This window comes from Panthera leo, chromosome C2, assembly GCF_018350215.1.
Source record: "Panthera leo isolate Ple1 chromosome C2, P.leo_Ple1_pat1.1, whole genome shotgun sequence".
Lineage (NCBI taxonomy): Eukaryota > Metazoa > Chordata > Mammalia > Carnivora > Felidae > Panthera > Panthera leo.
Genome location: NC_056687.1, coordinates 26,403,851 through 26,423,073, shown reverse-complemented (window position 1 = coordinate 26,423,073; position 19,223 = coordinate 26,403,851).

Below are 19,223 nucleotides of genomic sequence, written 5' to 3'. Positions count from 1 at the left end.
TCTTGTTTTTTTATCCATTCTGATACCCTATGTCTTTTGGTTGGCGCATTTAATCCATTTACATTCAGTGTTATTATAGAAAGATATGGGTTTAGAGTCATTGTGATGTCTGTATGTTTTATGCTTGTAGTGATGTCTCTGGTACTTTGTCTCACAGGATCCCCCTTAGGATCTCTTGTAGGGCTGGTTTCGTGGTGACAAATTCCTTCAGTTTTTGTTTGTTTGGGAAGACCTTTATCTCTCCTTCTATTCTAAATGACAGACTTGCTGGATAAAGGATTCTCGGCTGCATATTTTTTCTGTTTAGCACACTGTAGATATCGTGCCAAGCCTTTCTGGCCTGCCAAGTTTCAAAGGAGAGATCAGTCACGAGTCTTATAGGTCTCCCTTTATATGTGAGGGCACGTTTATCCCTTGCTGCTTTCAGAATTTTCTCTTTATCCTTGTATTTTGCCAGTTTCACTATGATATGTCGTGCAGAAGATCGATTCAAGTTACGTCTGAAGGGAGTTCTCTGTGCCTCTTGGATTTCAATGCCTTTTTCCTTCCCCAGTTCAGGGAAGTTCTCAGCTATAATTTGTTCAAGTACCCCTTCAGCACCCTTCCCTCTCTCTTCCTCCTCTGGGATACCAATTATGCGTATATTATTTTTTTTTAGTGTATCACTTAGTTCTCTAATTTTCCCCTCATACTCCTGGATTTTTTTATCTCTCTTTCTTTCAGCTTCCTCTTTCTCCATAACTTTATCTTCTAGTTCACCTATTCTCTCCTCTGCCTCTTCAAGCCGAGCCATCGTGGATTCCATTTTGTTTTGCAATTCGTTTAAAGCGTTTTTCAACTCCTCGTGACTGTTCCTTAGTCCCTCGATCTTTGTGGCAAGAGATTCTCTGCTGTCCTGTATACTGTTTTCAAGCCCAGCGATTAATTTTATGACTATTATTCTAAATTCACTTTCTGTTATATTATTTAAATCCTTTTTGATCAGTTCATTAGCTGTTGTTATTTCCTGGAGATTCTTCTGAGGGGAATTCTTCCGTTTGGTCATTTTGGAGAGTCCCTGGCGTGGTGAGGACCTGCAGTGCACTTCCCCTGTGCTGTGGTGTATAACTGGAGTTAGTGGGCGGGGCCGCAGTCCGACCCGATGTCTGCCCCCAGCCCACTGCTGGGGCCACAGTCAGACTGGTGTGTGCCTTCTCTTCCCCTCTCCTAGGGGCGGGATTCACTGTGGGGTGGCGTGTCCCGTCTGGGCTACTTGCACACTGCCAGGCTTGTGTTGCTGGGGATCTGGCGTATTAGCTGGGGTGGGTAGGCAAGGTGCACGGGGGCTGGAGGGGCAGGCTTAGCTCGCTTCTCCTTAGGTGATCCACTTCAGGAGGAGCCCTGTGGCAGCGGGAGGGAGTCAGATCCGCTGCCGGAGGTTTGGCTCCGCAGAAGCACAGAGTTGGGTGTTTGCGCGGAGCGAGCAAGTTCTCTGGCAGGAACTGGTTCCCTTTGGGATTTTGGCTGGGGGATGGGCGGGGGAGATGGCGCTGGCGCCTTTGTTCCCCGCCAAGCTGAGCTCTGCCGTCCGGGGGCTCAGCAGCTCTCCCTCCCTTTGTCCTCCAGCCTTCCCGCTTTCCGCTTTCCGAGCAGAGCTGTTAACTTATGACCTCCCAGACGCTAAGTCGCGCTTGCTGTCGGAACACAGTCTGTCCGGCCCCTCCGCTTTTGCCAGCCAGACTCGGGGGCTCTGTTTGGCCGGCGAGCCGCCCCTCCGCCCCGGCTCCCTCCCGCCAGTCCGTGGAGCGCGCACCGCCTCGCCGCCCTTCCTACCCTCTTCCGTGGGCCTCTAGTCTGCGCTTGACTCCGGAGACTCCCTTCTGCTAATCCTCTGGCGGTTTTCTGGGTTCTTTAGGCAGGTGTAGGTGGAATCTAAGTGATCGGCAGGACGCGCTGTGAGCCCCGCGTCCTCCTACGCTGCCATCTTCCGGAACCCCGGCTTAGTACCGTTTTAAAAAAAAGGGCATTGCTGTTTCATTTACCTCTTTTTCTCTTACAGAAGATAATGCAGAAAAGAGAAAGCAAGTGAAGGTCAAAGCCATCAAAGGGAACTTTTTCAGTAGGAGGAAAGGTAATGAGCATGAGTCAGTTTAAAGTATTTTCACCTTTAGTGATATAATCTCCATACTACATTATGAAGAGTTTTACGCGACACATACACCAATTAAACGCAACTCTGAAACACATAAATGTGATGCCCACTGTTTCAGATGCAATCAATGGAGACCTGGGCTCCAAGGCTAAATATGTCTAACAAATTTGATGATTTTAGAAAAATAACCACCTCCCTAGGACTTAGTTCCTACCCCTCTACAATGATAAAGTTGAACTGACATCATCCATAGTTCTGCTTTTCTATTTTTTTAATATTTATTTTTGAGAGACAGAGAGAGTGCACATGCTTGTGCATGAGCAGAGGAGGGGCAGAGAAAGGTGGGGATAGAGGATCCTGAGTGAACTCTGTATTAACAGCAGAGAGCCAGATGCGAGGCTCAAACTCACCAACTGTGAGATCATGACCTGAGCCGAAGTTGGACACTTAACCAATTGAGCCTTCCCAAGCACCCCATGGTTCTATTTTTAAAATAGACTCATTTTATAAGTATTTCTTCACCTGAATGAATTCAAGTTTGTCACAAGACATAGCTAGAGGACAAAAAAAAAGAATAAATCCCTGTGCTTCCTTTGAATTCCAATCAAATCACTTGTTTTAATGTGCAGGAAGGTCAAAGAAGAGAGAAGACGGGAAGATGCTGAGTATTAAGGTAAGATACTAATACACAGGAAGGTGTGCAAACCCCTTTTCCCAGCATCAAAGGGCAAAAATTAATAACTTGAGAAACAAATTCTCTTCAAAAAATAACTAATAGTTATATGTCAATTGTATCTCAAAATAATTAATATTAAAAAGCAAAAACAAAACAAAACATATCTTTGTTTTTCGATGCTACTGAATTGAAACACTGAATCATAAGAGGCTTCCCCCACAATTTGTATCCTTTGGAAAATGTCAAGAAAGTGAGTGACATCTTCTAACTAGTTATCCATGTATTAGCAACATCTGTCACTGAGTGTTTATTTAGCATGTACTGCACCTTTTATTTACTATTAAGTGTAGTGGGGAGTATAAAAAAGTTTAGGCAAATTCCATATTCAGGAACCAACATTTTTTTAGCATTTTACTTTTTTATTGAGATAAAATTGACATATAACATCAGTTTCATGTGTACAACACAGTTATTCAACATTTGTACATATTGCAAAATGATCACCACAGTAAGTCTAGTTAATATGATTCACCATAGCTACAAAATATGTTTCTCTTGTGATAAGAACTTTTAAGATCTACACTCTTAGCAACTTTCAAATATGTAATACAGTGTTGTTAACTATAGTCACCACACTGTACATCCCTGTGACGTATTTATTTTATAACTAGAAGTTTGCACCCTTTGACCACCTTCACCCATTTCACCCACTTGCTACCCTCTGCCTCTGGCAACCACCAATCTAGGAACCAATGTGTTATTTGAAAAGGTGAAAATAATAAAAATGAAAAAGAATTATCTATGTATAAGGATATACCATTAAGTTTGAATTCCAGAGCATGGACTCAAACTCTTTGAAGAAAGAGAAGAGAGAGACTAATTTAGCCAGGAATTAGCAGGGAAAGGTTAATGGATTAGGTAAAACAGATTTAGAAAGTGGGTAGGATTGAAGTAGGTAGGAGAAATATCTTCAAAACGTGTGTTAGAGAAGAAGAAACACAAACAAGGTCTTAGAGGCAAGACCAAGGCTAGTATAATGAGGACAATGAGCAATCATAAAATTTCAGATTTCCACCAGAACCTAATGTTTTTCCTTCTTCTTTAGCTCTTATTTTGGTTCCAAGGCAATTCCAGTGAGTATTCATGACAACAGAAAATAAGAGCACGTGCCCAAAACCTCAGTGCATACAAACTATGGTGTATACTCAGCACCACCACTAAACCCAGAGGAAACTGGAAAGTCAGGTATTTTCTCCCAAGCAATAGCATCTTGCCAAGGAACCCTCAATACCTAGGACTTCAGCTTTATCTAGGCAAAATCTTTACTCAAATCTAACAGTGCTTTTGAACATTTGACAGAATCCATGAACCTAGTCCTGAAGTTTCTGTTAGCTCATGCCACCAAAAGTAGCTAGAGGGCAGTGCCTGGTCCTTTCATGTGGTGGATGGAGAGTTAGATATCCTGCCTGAAAGACCTTTGAAGAGAGACAGTACAAAAAGTAAAATGAAAGTCTCTTTTGAAAGTCAGTGAAGAATTCTAGTTCACCCGATATCTGGGTAGAGGTGAGTGGAAGGGGGTGCCAACAGTGTATGGCAGAAGAGGGAACCATGGCTATAGTACATTTTGACCTGGACTTTTTTCTTTAGCAGAGATAAATGTCCAGTTAAGTGCTGTGATCAATAATGAAATAAACATACTCCAAACCTAGTTTGGTTACACAAAAAAATAGATTAATGGCATCCTTTAATGATTGTTGTCTTAAAATTTGGTTAATCTTCATGTGTACAATAATCATTGTGCATATTATAAATATATGTCATATTAACAGGATTGTGTGCCACATTTAATAAAAGCATTAATTTATACTTAAACATTTTTATTATTGCATGCAGTTACCTAATGTTGCATAGTTTCTTGTTTATTGCTATTGGAAATTAAAAGGAACTCAAAATCGGGGTCTGGACATGACCCTGATCTATTCCCATGACAGGAAAAACCACCTTACTACCTGCAGAAATTAAGAAAATGTGTGTGATAACTGCCCCTTCCCACAATAATACAAATAAACCAATAAACCTTTTGAGCAAATTATGGAAATAAATCAGAATTCCAGAATCTCTCTTCAGGAAATAAACCAAAAAATAGTAAAATGTTTATAAAGTGAAATACTAAAAGTGGAATATCCCTCAAAGACAGATTCCAAAGGAAAAAACTCCATAGATTTTACATGATTGGCTCAGCAGTTAACCCCAATGTGTGTTCAGCACCACAAGAGCTTAGCCTGTGAATGAGGTGAATGAGGTCTAATTGAACCCAGTGTGCTCTGCGGGAGGCTCTTTGCCCTAAACCTGTCCCCAAACACCTTAAAATTACCTGCAAGATGGGAATGCAAGCTGGTGCAGCCACTCTGGAAAACAGTATGGAGGTTCCTCAAAAAACTAAAAATAGAACTACCCTACAACCCAGTAATTGCACTACTAGGCATTTATCCAAGGGATACAGGTGTACTGTTTCCAAGGGACTCATGCACCCCCATGTTTATAGCAGCACTATCAACAATAGCCAAAGTATGGAAAGAGCACAAATGTCCATCAATGGATGAATGGATAAAGAAGATGTGGTAGATATATACAAGAGAGTATTACTCGGCAATCAAAAAAGAATGAAATCTTGCCATTTGCAACTGCATGGATGGAACTGGAGGGTATTATGCTAAGTGAAATTAGTCAGTCAGAGAAAGACAAAAATCATATGACTTAACTCACATGAGGACTTTAAGAGACAAAACAGATGAATATAAGGGAAGGGAAACAAAAATAATATAAAAACAGGGAGGGGGACAAAACAGAAGAGCCTCCTAAATATGGGAACAAACTGAGGGTTATGGGAGGGGTTGTGGGAGGGGGAGATGGGCCAAATGGGTAAGGGGAACTAAGGAATCTACTCCTGAAATCATTGTTGTACTATATGCTAACTAATTTGGATGTAAATTTTAAAAAATAAAAAATTAAATTAAAAAAATAAAACAAAACAAAACAAAAAATTACCTGCAAAAGAACAAACTATAACTTGGTTATACACCTCCCCACACAACAACCAGATATGCTTTTCTAGTGAATATGGCCAATAGGACAAGGACAACCCAGAGGGACGGATGATAAAAGATATCTGAGAAGTATAAGTATGAAGCAAAAAAGACAATAAACATTTAAAAGCAAAGTAAATGGATAAGACAGATAATACCTATTCAATGTTTTTTCAAGAAAATAGGAAAATAAATCTGCCATCTAATTTCTGAAGTTGGTATAATCTTGCCACTTCAACTAAGTATGGAATAGGACATAATATAAAAGTTAATCCAAATCCACAAAATTTTATATACAGGTATATAGATATATAAATTGATAGTCAAGCAGAAATTTTTCCAACAATGCAAGGATGATTTAATCTCATACACGCAAAGTAATTTACTACCACAAGAATGAAATAAAGGAGAAAAATAGGCCATCTTCTGAATAAATGCAAAAAAAAATTATATAAGAATATTTAATGCCTACTTACGATTATGAGAAAAAGAGGAGAACTTTTAGAAAACTAAAAGCAGACATCTCCCTGCTTTGATAAAGTTTATCATTTAAAAAATTAAAAAAAGAGAAAAAAAGAAATCATTATTGCACTATATGCTAACTTGAATGTAAATTTTTAAAAAAGAAATTTAAAAAAAGAGAAAAACAAGATTATAATACACTGCAGCAAATATACTCGATGGAAAAACTTCAGGCAATTCCCTATAAAGTCTGAAATTAGACAAGGATGTTCAGTACTAACTAGTTAAGGCAATAATATTTTTTAAAAAATCCTAGCTTAACCCACTGTATGAGAAAAAAATAATTAGGATTGGAAAGGAAGAGACAAAAATATTTTTATACATGCTATTGGTAAATAATTCTTAAACATAACAAGCAAGAGGATCCTCAAACCCTTAGAACTATTAAGACTGTTCATGAAGCTTGTTAAATATAAGATTAACATGCAAAAAAAATTAAGCATTCCTCCACACCAGTCATTCTCAAATGGGGGACTGTGCCTGCCAGCAGACATTTCACCATAGATGGAGATATTTTTGTTGTCGTAATTGCAGGGTGTGGAGAGAATGTGCAACTAGCATCTAGTGGGTAGAGGCCAGAGATGCTGTTAAACATCCCACAATGCACAGAACAGCCACCCCAAACAAGGAACTATCCACCCCAAAATGTCAATACTAAGACTGTAAAGAAAGCCACCTCTAGAGGGCACCTTTTGGGATGAGCACCGGGTGTTGTATGGAAACCAATCTGACAATAAATTTCATATATTTAAAAAAATAAATAAATAAAAAGAAAAAAGAAAAAAAAAGAAAGCCACCTCTAATACTACCACAATAACTAGTGAGAAACTATTATAAAAAATGAGATGCCATTTACAACACAAAACAAACTGCAAAGTATCCAGGAATTAATCTAATAAAACATTTATAGAAACCTAATTGAAGAGAAAATGTTAAACATTCCTTAAAAATGGCCTAAAAGAAAACCTAATAAAAAGATATTTAATATTCATGGATATACTTACTTCATAAATAAGAATTATTGATTCTTTCTTAAAATTACCAGTAAATTTTAAATAACCCAAGTTTTAAAATCATCAGTATTTGGGGAATTTGTTCATCAGACTCTAAAGTTTTTAGTGGAGTATTAGTTGGGGAATCTTACCCTACGCTCTTTGAGTAGTTGGTAACTTCTTCCAAAAAAATGCAATAAAAGGCAGAGACGTTGAAATAAATTGAAGGATACTATTTGGAGGCTTTGGTTTCTTAGTTCAGTGCAAATTGCAGCAATCTTCAATATATAGAGTTCAGCTTACTTAGAAGATAACCAAAGTTTCTCATCTTGAAGGGTAACATTATATATCTATACTCATTAGAAAATTAGTTTTTAAAACAGTATTAATGATAGTTTAACATCATCACGGTTTAAAGTATGCATACTTATAGCTGCATACTACATGAAGACTAGATGATCAGATTGAGTGTTTTAAATGTCATTTTTCCTTTGTTCTTCCCTGACATGGCATTCTACTAATTTTGGTACATGTTTAATATCAAAACTCCCTAACTCTAATCTCTCAGAAACTCATTAATCTGCATTAATAGCCTTTCTGGGAAGCTGTAAGTTTAATCAATTCTTATTTGATAAGGGTCTCTAATGCTTTCAGTGATGGAAGACACACTGAGCAACAAATTCTTTTAGAATCATCAGCATTTTCTAAAGTCATGTCAGATGTTGATAAAGTGAAATTCCTCGTCCAGCACAGGAATGTAATTCTCAATTCTTTATCCACTGAGAAGGTTAATAAAACAGAGGCCCTCAAAATGTTATCTAAATACTTGAAGAAAGATAACTTATTAAAACATAGTATTTCTTCATAATCTGGGTACTTTTGTATTTAGATAGTGCAGACCATTTCCTCAATGACCTGATGGAGTCATAGAAGTCACTGTTAGACTCAGTTTATAAATGTCTATCCACCACAATGAAGGTGATAACTGTGGTTAACTGCCACTTTTTAAAGCAAATACCCTACGTCTGAGCTGTACCCTAATTCGTCATATGTATATAGTTTGGTGTGCATTTTTTGGTTTGGGGTTTTTTGTTTGTTTGTTTGTTTTGCAATTTATGTAATTCTTTATATCAATCATCTTATTTTATCCTCACAAGTCTGAGGCAGGAGAAGATAGGGATGTTGCTGTTACCAATGGGGAAATGGAAATCAATGACCCATGTGCAGACATGTAGAAAGTAACAGAAAAGGAATCAGGCCCTTGGGCCTTGACCCCAGTAACAGTACCCTTCCATCACATTGTGTTGGACAAGAACCACAATGGTCTGACAGGAGCTACTCCAAGACAAAAAACAAAAACAAACAAAAAAATTAAAACGCAGAGACTCAAGTCAAGCTTAAAGGAATCTCTTTACTGTTATTTCATAAACTAGTTCCTCAGATCTACTGAACTGTTCTTCATATAAAAAGTTGGTGCTGCACATGAAAAGATGCTCAATGTCGCTCCTCATCAGGGAAATACAAATCAAAACCACACTCAGATATCACCTCACGCCAGTCAGAGTGGCCAAAATGAACAAATCAGGAGACTATAGATGCTGGAGAGGATGTGGAGAAACGGGAACCCTCTTGCACTGTTGCCGGGAATGCGAATTGGTGCAGCCACTCTGGAAAACAGTGTGGAGGTTCCTCAAAAAATTAAAAATAGATCTACCCTATGACCCAGCAGTAGCACTGTTAGGAACTTAGCCAAGGGATACAGGAGTACTGATGCATAGGGGCACTTGTACCCCAATGTTTATAGCAGCACTGTCAACAATAGCCAAATTATGGAAAGAGCCTAAATGTCCATCAACTGATGAATGCATAAGAAATTGTGGTTTATATACACAATGGAATACTACATGGCAATGAGAAAGAATGAAATATGGCCCTTTGTAGCAACATGGATGGAACTGGAGAGTGTGATGCTAAGTGAAATAAGCCAGACAGAGAAAGACAGATACCATATGTTTTCACTCTTAGGTGGATCCTGAGAAACTTAACAGAAACCCATGGGGGAGGGGAAGGAAAAAAAAAAGAGGTTAGAGTGGGAGAGAGCCAAAGCATAAGAGACTCTTAAAAACAGAACAAACTGAGGGTTGATGGGGGGTGGGAGGGAGAGGAGGGTGGGTGATGGGTATTGAGGAGGGCACCTTTTGGGATGAGCACTGGGTATTGTATGGAAACCAATTTGACAATAAATTTCATATATTGAAAAAAAAATTTTTAAAAAAAGTTGGTGCTGCAGGTCAGCCATCAGAATAAGATACTTGCTATTCAATTTCTCCAAAGTTGGATGATTTTGTACCAATTCCCTTTGCTTTTCTTCTCTGAATGCTCTCATCCAATCTGTCAGGACACACTGAGGGACTTAATGTGTACAGGAGGCAATTCGTGCCTAGTAGACTACAGGATTCTTAAGGGCAATGCTCTCTAATTCTTCTCTGTGTCCCCAGTGCCCAGTATAACGCCTATTGCATACTAAAATCACACACACACACACACACACACACACACACACACACACACACACACATTTAAGTTAAATTCTGAATTCCAACGGACTACTACTCTGCTGTGACCCACTGACCTAACAAGCCCGCATAAGCCTACACACCATATGGACCCACCACTTGTACCTAAGCTCATGAAATTACTTATTTGGCAACCCAAGGCCCCAAACACCGTGCTTTATACCATTTAGACATCATTATGCCTCCTTGTCCTCCTATAGAACTAAGTTCTCCTCTTCCGTCAAGACTTAGACCAAATGCACCTTCCTGTAAAGCTTTTCTGACCTCCACCATAGGCCAGATCACAGGAGTAAATCTCTCCTTGCTGTAGGCTGCCCTTCACTGCCCTCAATTACTGTAGAGTGAGACAATACCTGTACTATAAGTGGCTGGTCATAGGAGGGATTATAACACTGAAGTGCTTGAGAAAAAAGAACAAAACTATTCTGGTTTGGCATTATTTGAATAAGCTATGTCAGTGAAGTGCCACTCCTCTGTGTTCAAACAGGAAATCTTAGTGCCTAGGGATCCCTTTGTTTAAGAGGTTAACTCCAGCATGAGAGGCAAGAAGAGGGTTGGAATGCTATAGAACCACTTCTTAGTATCTTGCATCTTCCATGTGCAATGTAACTATAGCCAAACATGGAAAAACTATAGCCGGGAAGGCCAACTAGCAAATGTGGTCTTCCCAAAGACCAGAATTAGCAATAACTAAAATTAGCAATAACTTCTAATTCTATTTAAAATGTATATGAGGCGCCTGGGTGACTCAGTCGGTTAAGCGTCCAACTTTGGCTCAGGTCATGATTTCACCATCCATGAGTTCAAGCGCCGGTTGGGCTCTGTGCTGTCCTAACAGCTCAGAGCGTGGAGCCTGCTTCAGATTCTGTGTCTCCCTCTCTCTCTACCCCTCCCCCACTCATGCTCTGTCTCTCTTTATCTCTCAAAAAAAACACATAAACATTAAAAAAATAAATTTTAGTGTGGCTTTGATTTGTATTTCCCTGATGATGAGTGACATTGAGCATCGTTTTCATGTGTCTGTTGGCCATCTGGATGTCTTCTTTGGAAAAGTGTCTATTCATGTCTTCTGCCCATTTCTTCACTGGATTATTTGCTTTTGGGGTGTGGAGTTTGGTGAGTTTATAGATTTTGGATACTAGCCCTTTATCCGGTATGTCATTTGCAAATACTGTTTCCCATTCTGTCGGTTGCCTTTTAGTTTTGTTGATTGTTTCCTTTGCAGTGCAGAAGTTTTTTTTCTTGATGAGGTCCCAATAGTTCATTTTTGCTTTTAATTCCCTTGCCTTTGGGGATGTGTCAAATAAGTAATTGCTGTGGCTGAGGTCAACCCTCTTGTACTGTTGGTGGGAATGCAAACTGGTGCAGCCACTCTGGAAAACAGTGTGGAACTTCCTCAAAAAATTAAAAATGGGGGCGCCTGGGTGGCTCGGTCGCTTAAGCGTCCAACTTCGGCTCAGGTCATGATCTCATGGTCCATGGGTTCGAGCCCCGCGTCGGGCTCTGTGCTGACAGCTCAGAGCCTGGAGCCTGTTTCAGATTCTGTGTCTCCCTCTCTCTGTGACCCTCCCCCGTTCATGCTCTGTCTCTCTCTGTCTCAAAAATAAATAAACGTTAAAAAAAAATTTAAAAAAAAAAAAAATTAAAAATGGAACTACCCTATGACCCTGCAATAGCACTGCTAGGAATTTACCCAAGGGATACAAGAGTGCTGATGCAGAAGGGTACATGTACCCCAATATTTACAGCAGCACTTTCAACAAAGCCAAATTATGGAAAGAGCCTAAATGTCCATCAACTGATGATTAGATAAAGAAGATGTGGTTTATATATAGAATGGAATACTACCTGGCAACGAGAAAGAATGAAATCTGGCAATTTGCAGCAATGTGGATGGAACTGGAGGGTACCATGCTAAGTGAAATAAGTTACAGAAATATAGATACCATATGTTTTTTCATTCATATGTGGATCTTGAGAAACTTAACAGAAGATCATGGGGGAGGGGAGGGGGAAAGTTACAGAGAAGGAAGGAGGCAAACACAGGAGACTCTTGAGTACGGAGAACAAACGGAGGGTTGATGGGGGTTGGGGAAGAGGGGAAAGCGGGTGATGGGCATTGAGGAGGGCATTTGGGATAAGCACTGGGTGTATGGAAGCCAATTTGACAATAAATTATATTTAAAAAATAAAAGATAAATTTTAAATGTACATTATTCTGCTTAAACAATTATTTGGGTGAATTAATATTAAATATTATCAATAGCACAGTAGTAGTTTATTTTTATTTATCAAGTACAATTTCACCTGGACTAGATTAGTTATTTTGGATTGAGTTTCATTTTTGTTTTCATGCAAAAAACCATGATATAACTAAAATCAATTTCAACAGAAGTAATTTTATTTTTTGAAGATATTGAATTGTTTTTATTAATCATTATGTATAATTAATGCTCTGGCTCTGATCAGATTTTAGCACATATAAATATTTGAGAACTCTGACTTATAGTGTGAAGTCAAGATTTATAAATTTAAAATAGCTTTTCTTGGCCTTCACTTTCAAATGGTTAAAATCACTTACTGAATTAGCTTTGGGAATACAAGCATTAAAATAAATACAATTACTAATATTCTTCCCTGGAATTTTTTCTAATTTTTTAAGCACAGAAATCTCTGTATAATATATTCATGTAGAAACAAAATCTATGTATTTCTTACCCATGGACTGGACTTCCCTCCCAAACCATAATTGAACTCTCCAAATTATAAATAAAAATGATGAAATGATCAAATGAAAAAAAAAATTCATGAATTCACTTGAAAATTTAAAAATGCTATAAACATGTAAGATATTATTATTGAACTGCACTAAACCAAAACATCTGAAGATTAACTATTGCCATCCAGGTTTTTCTTTTCAAAGTTCCAACCTCACTAGTGGCTTACTACATTGCTTTTGTTAGAATCTATATATGGTCAACTCTAGGAAGAAAAGCAAACAAATCTAAAATATTTTTCTATCTGAGTATTAGAAGCAAATCCTTATGGATACTTCCAAAGAAGTAATCAAATTACCTAAAAATATTATTATAGCAGGTAATATATGTTGTATTTCATTTTCAGTTCTGGTCTGCTCTTTGCTTTTTATTTTGCTTTTTCACTTGATATATTGTATATTGGAAACAAGTTTCCCATTGTTCTCATTTTCTAGAAACCATATATATTGACTTGGATCTCTGGTTTTGTTTATTGAATTTTCTTACATGACATGGAAATTTAGCTTCACATTTTCTAACAATATAAAAGAACAGCAAGTATCCAAGAATAAAGCTTGGTCTCTCTCATTATACATGTTAAACACAAACTTCGACAGGCCAGACAAAGGCAGGCCAACACATGTGCTATCTGTGTGAAGGCAGGACAGGATGCCGAGCTGGCCTAGAGGTACGAGACCCACAGCAACACTCAGGACCAAAGGATGGTGATCTGGCTCTCCTGTAGCCTATGGGATTGGAGTTACTACAGTATTTGTCTAGGAAGGAAGTGCATTTTCATTTTCATTTTTTACTTTATTTAACCATGTCTATTCCTGCCATGAACTAAATGTTTGGGTCCTGCAGATATAATAAAGAGCACAGAGGTCTGATATTCCAACTGATGAACTAGTTTCTCTCTGCCATAGCAGAAAGAAAGAAGACAAGGTTTACATTTGGCATGTTGAAAGCTGCCCAAGTTCCTCTTCCAAACTGAACAGGACAGTGACCTTTTACATTATCTCACACACTGGAGTATCAAAATGCTTTCACCAGCAAGGCTTCACTCACCTTTCTTGGGAGGCTGCCCACAATTACATTGTTCTCATTTGGAAGAAGTACCTCTTTTTTCACTTTCCTGATGTGTAGTCAAAATGTTTTTCTTTCTAGACTTAGACTTATTCATTATAGTTTTATTCCTTTGTACCATGTTAAATAATCCTCTCTGCTACTGGAATCTTTCAAAGATGAGTAGGTGGTTATTATGTTCCCTCCTCTCTTTGTCCTTTCACCAGGCGATGCATATTTTATACCCTTTATTTTCCCTTTTAAGATTCTTTTATTTTGTAAATTATTTCAATTGCTCTTCTCTGAATCCTTCTCCTCCAAGACTGTTTCCAAATCTGAAGTGATTAGATGTCCTAATATTAGTTAACTATTCTGAACTCTTAACATTTATTAACCCATTTAATCCTCACAACAGCTCAATGAGGCCAAGTCTAGCATTTTAGCAATTTTGCTGGTGAGCATGGAAAGGTTAAGTAATTTGCCTAAGATTATTCATCTAGTAAGTAGCAGAACTAGGCTTGGAATTCAGGCCTTCTGGTTCTAGAGAACCACTATACCACAGTGTCTCTTAGTAACAGCTGGTCTTTTAGACTAAACTTGAACTTTTATTTCCTTTATTTGCAATATGAGCATATTTGTGGAAAACAAAAGTTAAATCAGTTGGGAGAGAGTATATTTAAATGCAGCAACAATACAATTCAGTATATATTCTATCTTCTCGTAACTATTTAATCCCATCTCAAAATATGAATCCAACAGCCTTTGTCCCACTATCATTTCATGGGCTCCTGGAGATACTGTGACTCCAAAAATTGCCTTTTACAAGTATTCCCAGGGACAGTTATGTCTTAGCTATTATCACCTAATATTGTATACGTCTCTTACCACTATAAAAAGACTAAGTGAAAATATGATAAGTGTGTTGGTGACAACACAAATTGGACACTTATATATATTTTGCTTGTCTGAAAGTGGACACTTGTACTTTTTAATTTTCTACAATTAACATTTATCAATATGTCATCAAAACCTATTTTTTTTTAAAGATTACTCTGAATTGTAGAGTATGTTCTGGGTTATACAGTATTTGCAGCCTTTCTTCACATAAAAATTATATATTCACTCATTCACTCACCAAATATTTATGGGGTACCTATGACATTGCTGACATTAAAATAGGCGCAATATATTTAAGGGGAGAGGGATGTCAAACAGATATTCTGCCATGGACTATATAGTAATGGAGATAAAACAAGAATTGAAAACACATTACGCTGATAAACCACTAAAGATAGAACATATTCCCTAACAGAGATAGCAAATTATACTTTTCATCTTAAATTAAACCTAAGTAAACATACGTACTTATAATACAACAGTAAAAAGAGCAACCTACACCTAATGGTGTACTGAAAAAGTTAACCATAAAAATCTCTTAGTTAACATGACTAATGAATAATATGACTAGCCTAGTATCTTAGTCATAGCAAATATTAACACGCATTTGTAGAAGGAACAATAATGTACACAATACACTTCTACTTGTGCAAAAGTCTGTTGCTTCTCTGATTTACAAAACGGGTCTGAATGTTATCATCCATGAGCTGACCTTCCCCTGGTATCACAGGAAATAGTACGAGTAACAATAATAGTGCAAATAATCACCATACTCCCTTCCATTATGAAACATTCTCTTTCAAATAAACCCAGACTATAAATTCTAGACCTGCAGTAATTTCCCCAACCTTACTCTAAAAACATAAAACAAAAACAAAACAAAGAAACAGTATGTCCAGATGGAGGAAAGGCCCACTCATTGCCCCCCCCCCCCCCCGACTTCCCTTTCGGGTCTTTGCTCTTGTCTGGCACTGGATGCTGCTCTGGTCAGGGTCCTAGACAGCTGGCTACTTCCCCATCTGAAGTCGCAGCTGGTAGAACCTCTAGTCTCCTCTCTCCTGAATCTAACTACAGGTGACCATATCTAATGTTGCCTCTTGACGAATTCAGCTGATGGCTTTATCCAAGTAATACATTTAGTGGCATCTGGCTATCTAGATGGGTACCTTCTGTAACCATTTAGAGGAGGTCACCCTAAAACCACTTTCTCCTTCTGCCTTCCTTTTTCTCTTACCTGAGTCCTAGTCACACAAATCAACAGAATTGAATTTGAAATTTTACCAACACAAGCGCTGAAAACAAAGCAGAAGTAATGGCCCCGTGTCTTCTTTGGAAGGCTAAAAACCACGCAGTTGGCCTCCATTGCCTTCTCAATTTATGAGCTCTGTTCCAGTTTGCTAGGAGTTTGAACATTTGGGAATCTGTTCACTTTAACTTTGGGTCTTTGTTGTATTTCTTAATATATATTTCTTTATGTAGGGCCCATTCAACTCCTTAACCAAACTTTCTAAATAAAGAGATAAACGTTCTGTCTTTTCTTTATGAAGTACAGAATGACTGGCTGCGCTGAAATATTAGCTTTATTTTCTCCCTCGTCAGATTTATGTTACAGTGTATAAATTAAAAAGAAGAGAGGAGAAACATACTGAGACAGAGCTATCTTTATAACCACCGCAGGCTTGCCCTTTCCCTCATCCCCAATTTCAAAAAAGATAATATAAAGCATCGTGCTGGCATGTTAATCACAGTCAGGAAGAGAGTGAGCTCAACTGTGTATGTAAAAACTTCGTTGTTTTTCTTTGATTCATCCGATAGCATCACACTGGGTCAGTTTCTTGTTTATGCTATCTTTATTGTTTCTGGTCTTAGAACAATAAACAGCCCTAAGTGGTTTCAATTACAGCAGCAAAACTGTGCAAAGGAACTTTGGCTGTGTTTCCTGTTGAATAGGGGGTTTTTATGATTTTATAAATGGTGATGTTTAGGAATCTTGCCAATACTGTTCTATAAACAGTGAAGTATCACATTTGCCAGCTCTAGGCCTTTAATCTCCCAAATATTCTTCCCCTGATATGGAGAAAGTATTTTTAACCTTGTTCCACGGAGATGAATATGAATGATCAAATTATCTGTGGATACAATAATTTGCATAAACAAAGGTATTGGAATGTTTTTGCTGGTCATGTATCCACAAGCTGATACTTGATTTTTTTTTTGGATGTCTTCTTTAACTGCAGGAAAATATTAGTTAGCTATCACTCATTTGTGTAACAAATAGAACACAGAGCTGTATCAGAATGGATAAAGTAAAGGATAAATGTGTGGTAACAAACAGTGACCCCCATCCTTCCTGATCGCAGTGACTTCACAGAATCAAACTTTATACAAACCAAGGTGAGTTAGGGAGAAATCCTACCTCATGTTTCCACAATCACCTGGGCAGAAGGAATTCTGGAGATTCTTGCACCAACAATTAAATCCTCCAGAACAATTAACACAGGCCCTCCATCCACAAAGGGTCCAGCAAATTCAAATTTCCATTTGCTTCAGAGCAGTGACACAGTGAAGCCCTCATTCATTTACAGAACCTGAAGCTTCAATCTTACAGAATGATCTGGGGGAAAGTCATCTACTAGTGGATATATTAGTCAGCTAGCACTGCCATAACAAAATTTCACACATCAGGTGGCTTAAACAACCATAAATTTACTTCTCATAGTTTTGATACTGGACTTGTGGAAGTCCAATATTAAGGTGTCAGCAGATCTGGTTTCTCCTGAAGCCTCTCTCCTTCTCCTGATGCCTTCACATGATCTTTTCTCTGTGTGTATGCATAACTACTGTCTCTTTCTCTTCTTATATAACACCAGTCATATTGGATAATGGTCTCACCCTACTGGCTTCATTTTAACTTAATCACTTCTTTTTAAAGGCCCAATCTCCAAATACAGTCACATAGATTAGGGCCTACGCATCTGACCTCACTTAACTTTAAGTACCTCTTGAAAGGTCCTACATCCAAATGTAGTTATATTCAGAGGTACTGGGAGTTGAGACTTCAACATATGAATTGGGGGAGGACAAAATGCAGCCCAAAACAGTGAACATCACTACAGTCCTGTTACAGTGTCTTAGCAATTCAGATTTACAATTTGAAAATAATTAGCAAGCAAAAGTAAGAAGGAACAACACTATGAAACCTACATGCAGTGTAGGGGCTAAGGGCAGTCTCCCCCAGATTGACCACTTTGGCATGAAGATTATTTTGACTTAAAAGCAATCAAAGGGCACCTGGGTGGCTCATTCAGTTGAGCATCCAACTCTTGATTTCAGCTCAGGTCATGATCTCAAGGTCATGGGATCAAGCCCTTGACAGGCTCTGTGCTGGGCCTAGAGCCTGCTTGAAATTCTCTCTCCCTCTTCCTCTGACCCTCCTGCATTCATGCTTTCATGCGCTCATAAATAAATGAATGAATGAATGAATAAATAAATAAACAAACAAACAGCAATCAAAACCCAGAAGATTTAGGGAAAGCTCTTTACCTCCCTGACAACTGCCTAAAAAAGTTTATTTTTTAATGTTTATTTATTTATTTTGAGAGAGAGGGGGAGAGAGAATCCCAAGCAGGCTCTGCACTGTCAGCACAGAGACATAGCAGGGCTAGATCTCACAAATCATGAGACCATGACCTGAGCTGATATTAAGAGGTGGACACTTAACCAACTGAGCCACCCAGGTGCCCCCCAAAAAAATTTAAATAGAAGACCTGCTCCAGGGAGACAGCTATCACCACAGATAATTACACTATACTATAGACTAGGTATAGTAGAAAGGGAGGAACCTATGCAGGGCCTATTTGATCAAAATCCTCTCTTTGCCCCATTGTTTCTGAGTGTCCCAGCAAACATTTGTTTACTAAACATTTACTGTTTTTCATCTTCCTATAAACTGCATTCCATCCTTTTGAAGTCCCAGATCTTTGCCCTGCTCTTTCTTAGTTCAGAATGACATATGTACCTCATTTTGTCCTACTGTCTTTGGAAATTCCATGCCTGTGTGGATTCCCCATGTGTATGAAATTAAATTTGATTTTCTTCATGTCAATTTTACTCTTAGTCTGGCTAGAAGGATCTTGAAAGAGACAGGTATACTTACTCCCCAACAGTGGCATTTAAAGAGTCTTAAGTATGAAAAACTTCTGTAACTATAGAAATCTTCTTTGATTCAAGCTTATTTTAAAATTGTAATAGAAAGCTTTGAATAGAAAATTTAGAACACTGCCTATATTGCTTCAATTAAATGTTTCAAGTTTTTTGCAGAATATGCTAAGTCTTGATTATCATTAAATTTAAAAGACAGAAAAATTCCAAGTAAAAACTGATATTAAGAATTAGAATATACTCCTCATCAAACTAAAGAAATTATGTCAATAAAATTATTTGCCTTTAGAGATCTGTGGCTTATTCTTCATTTGACCTTTCATTAAGCATCTTGACTCAACAGAAATTAGGAAAAACTATA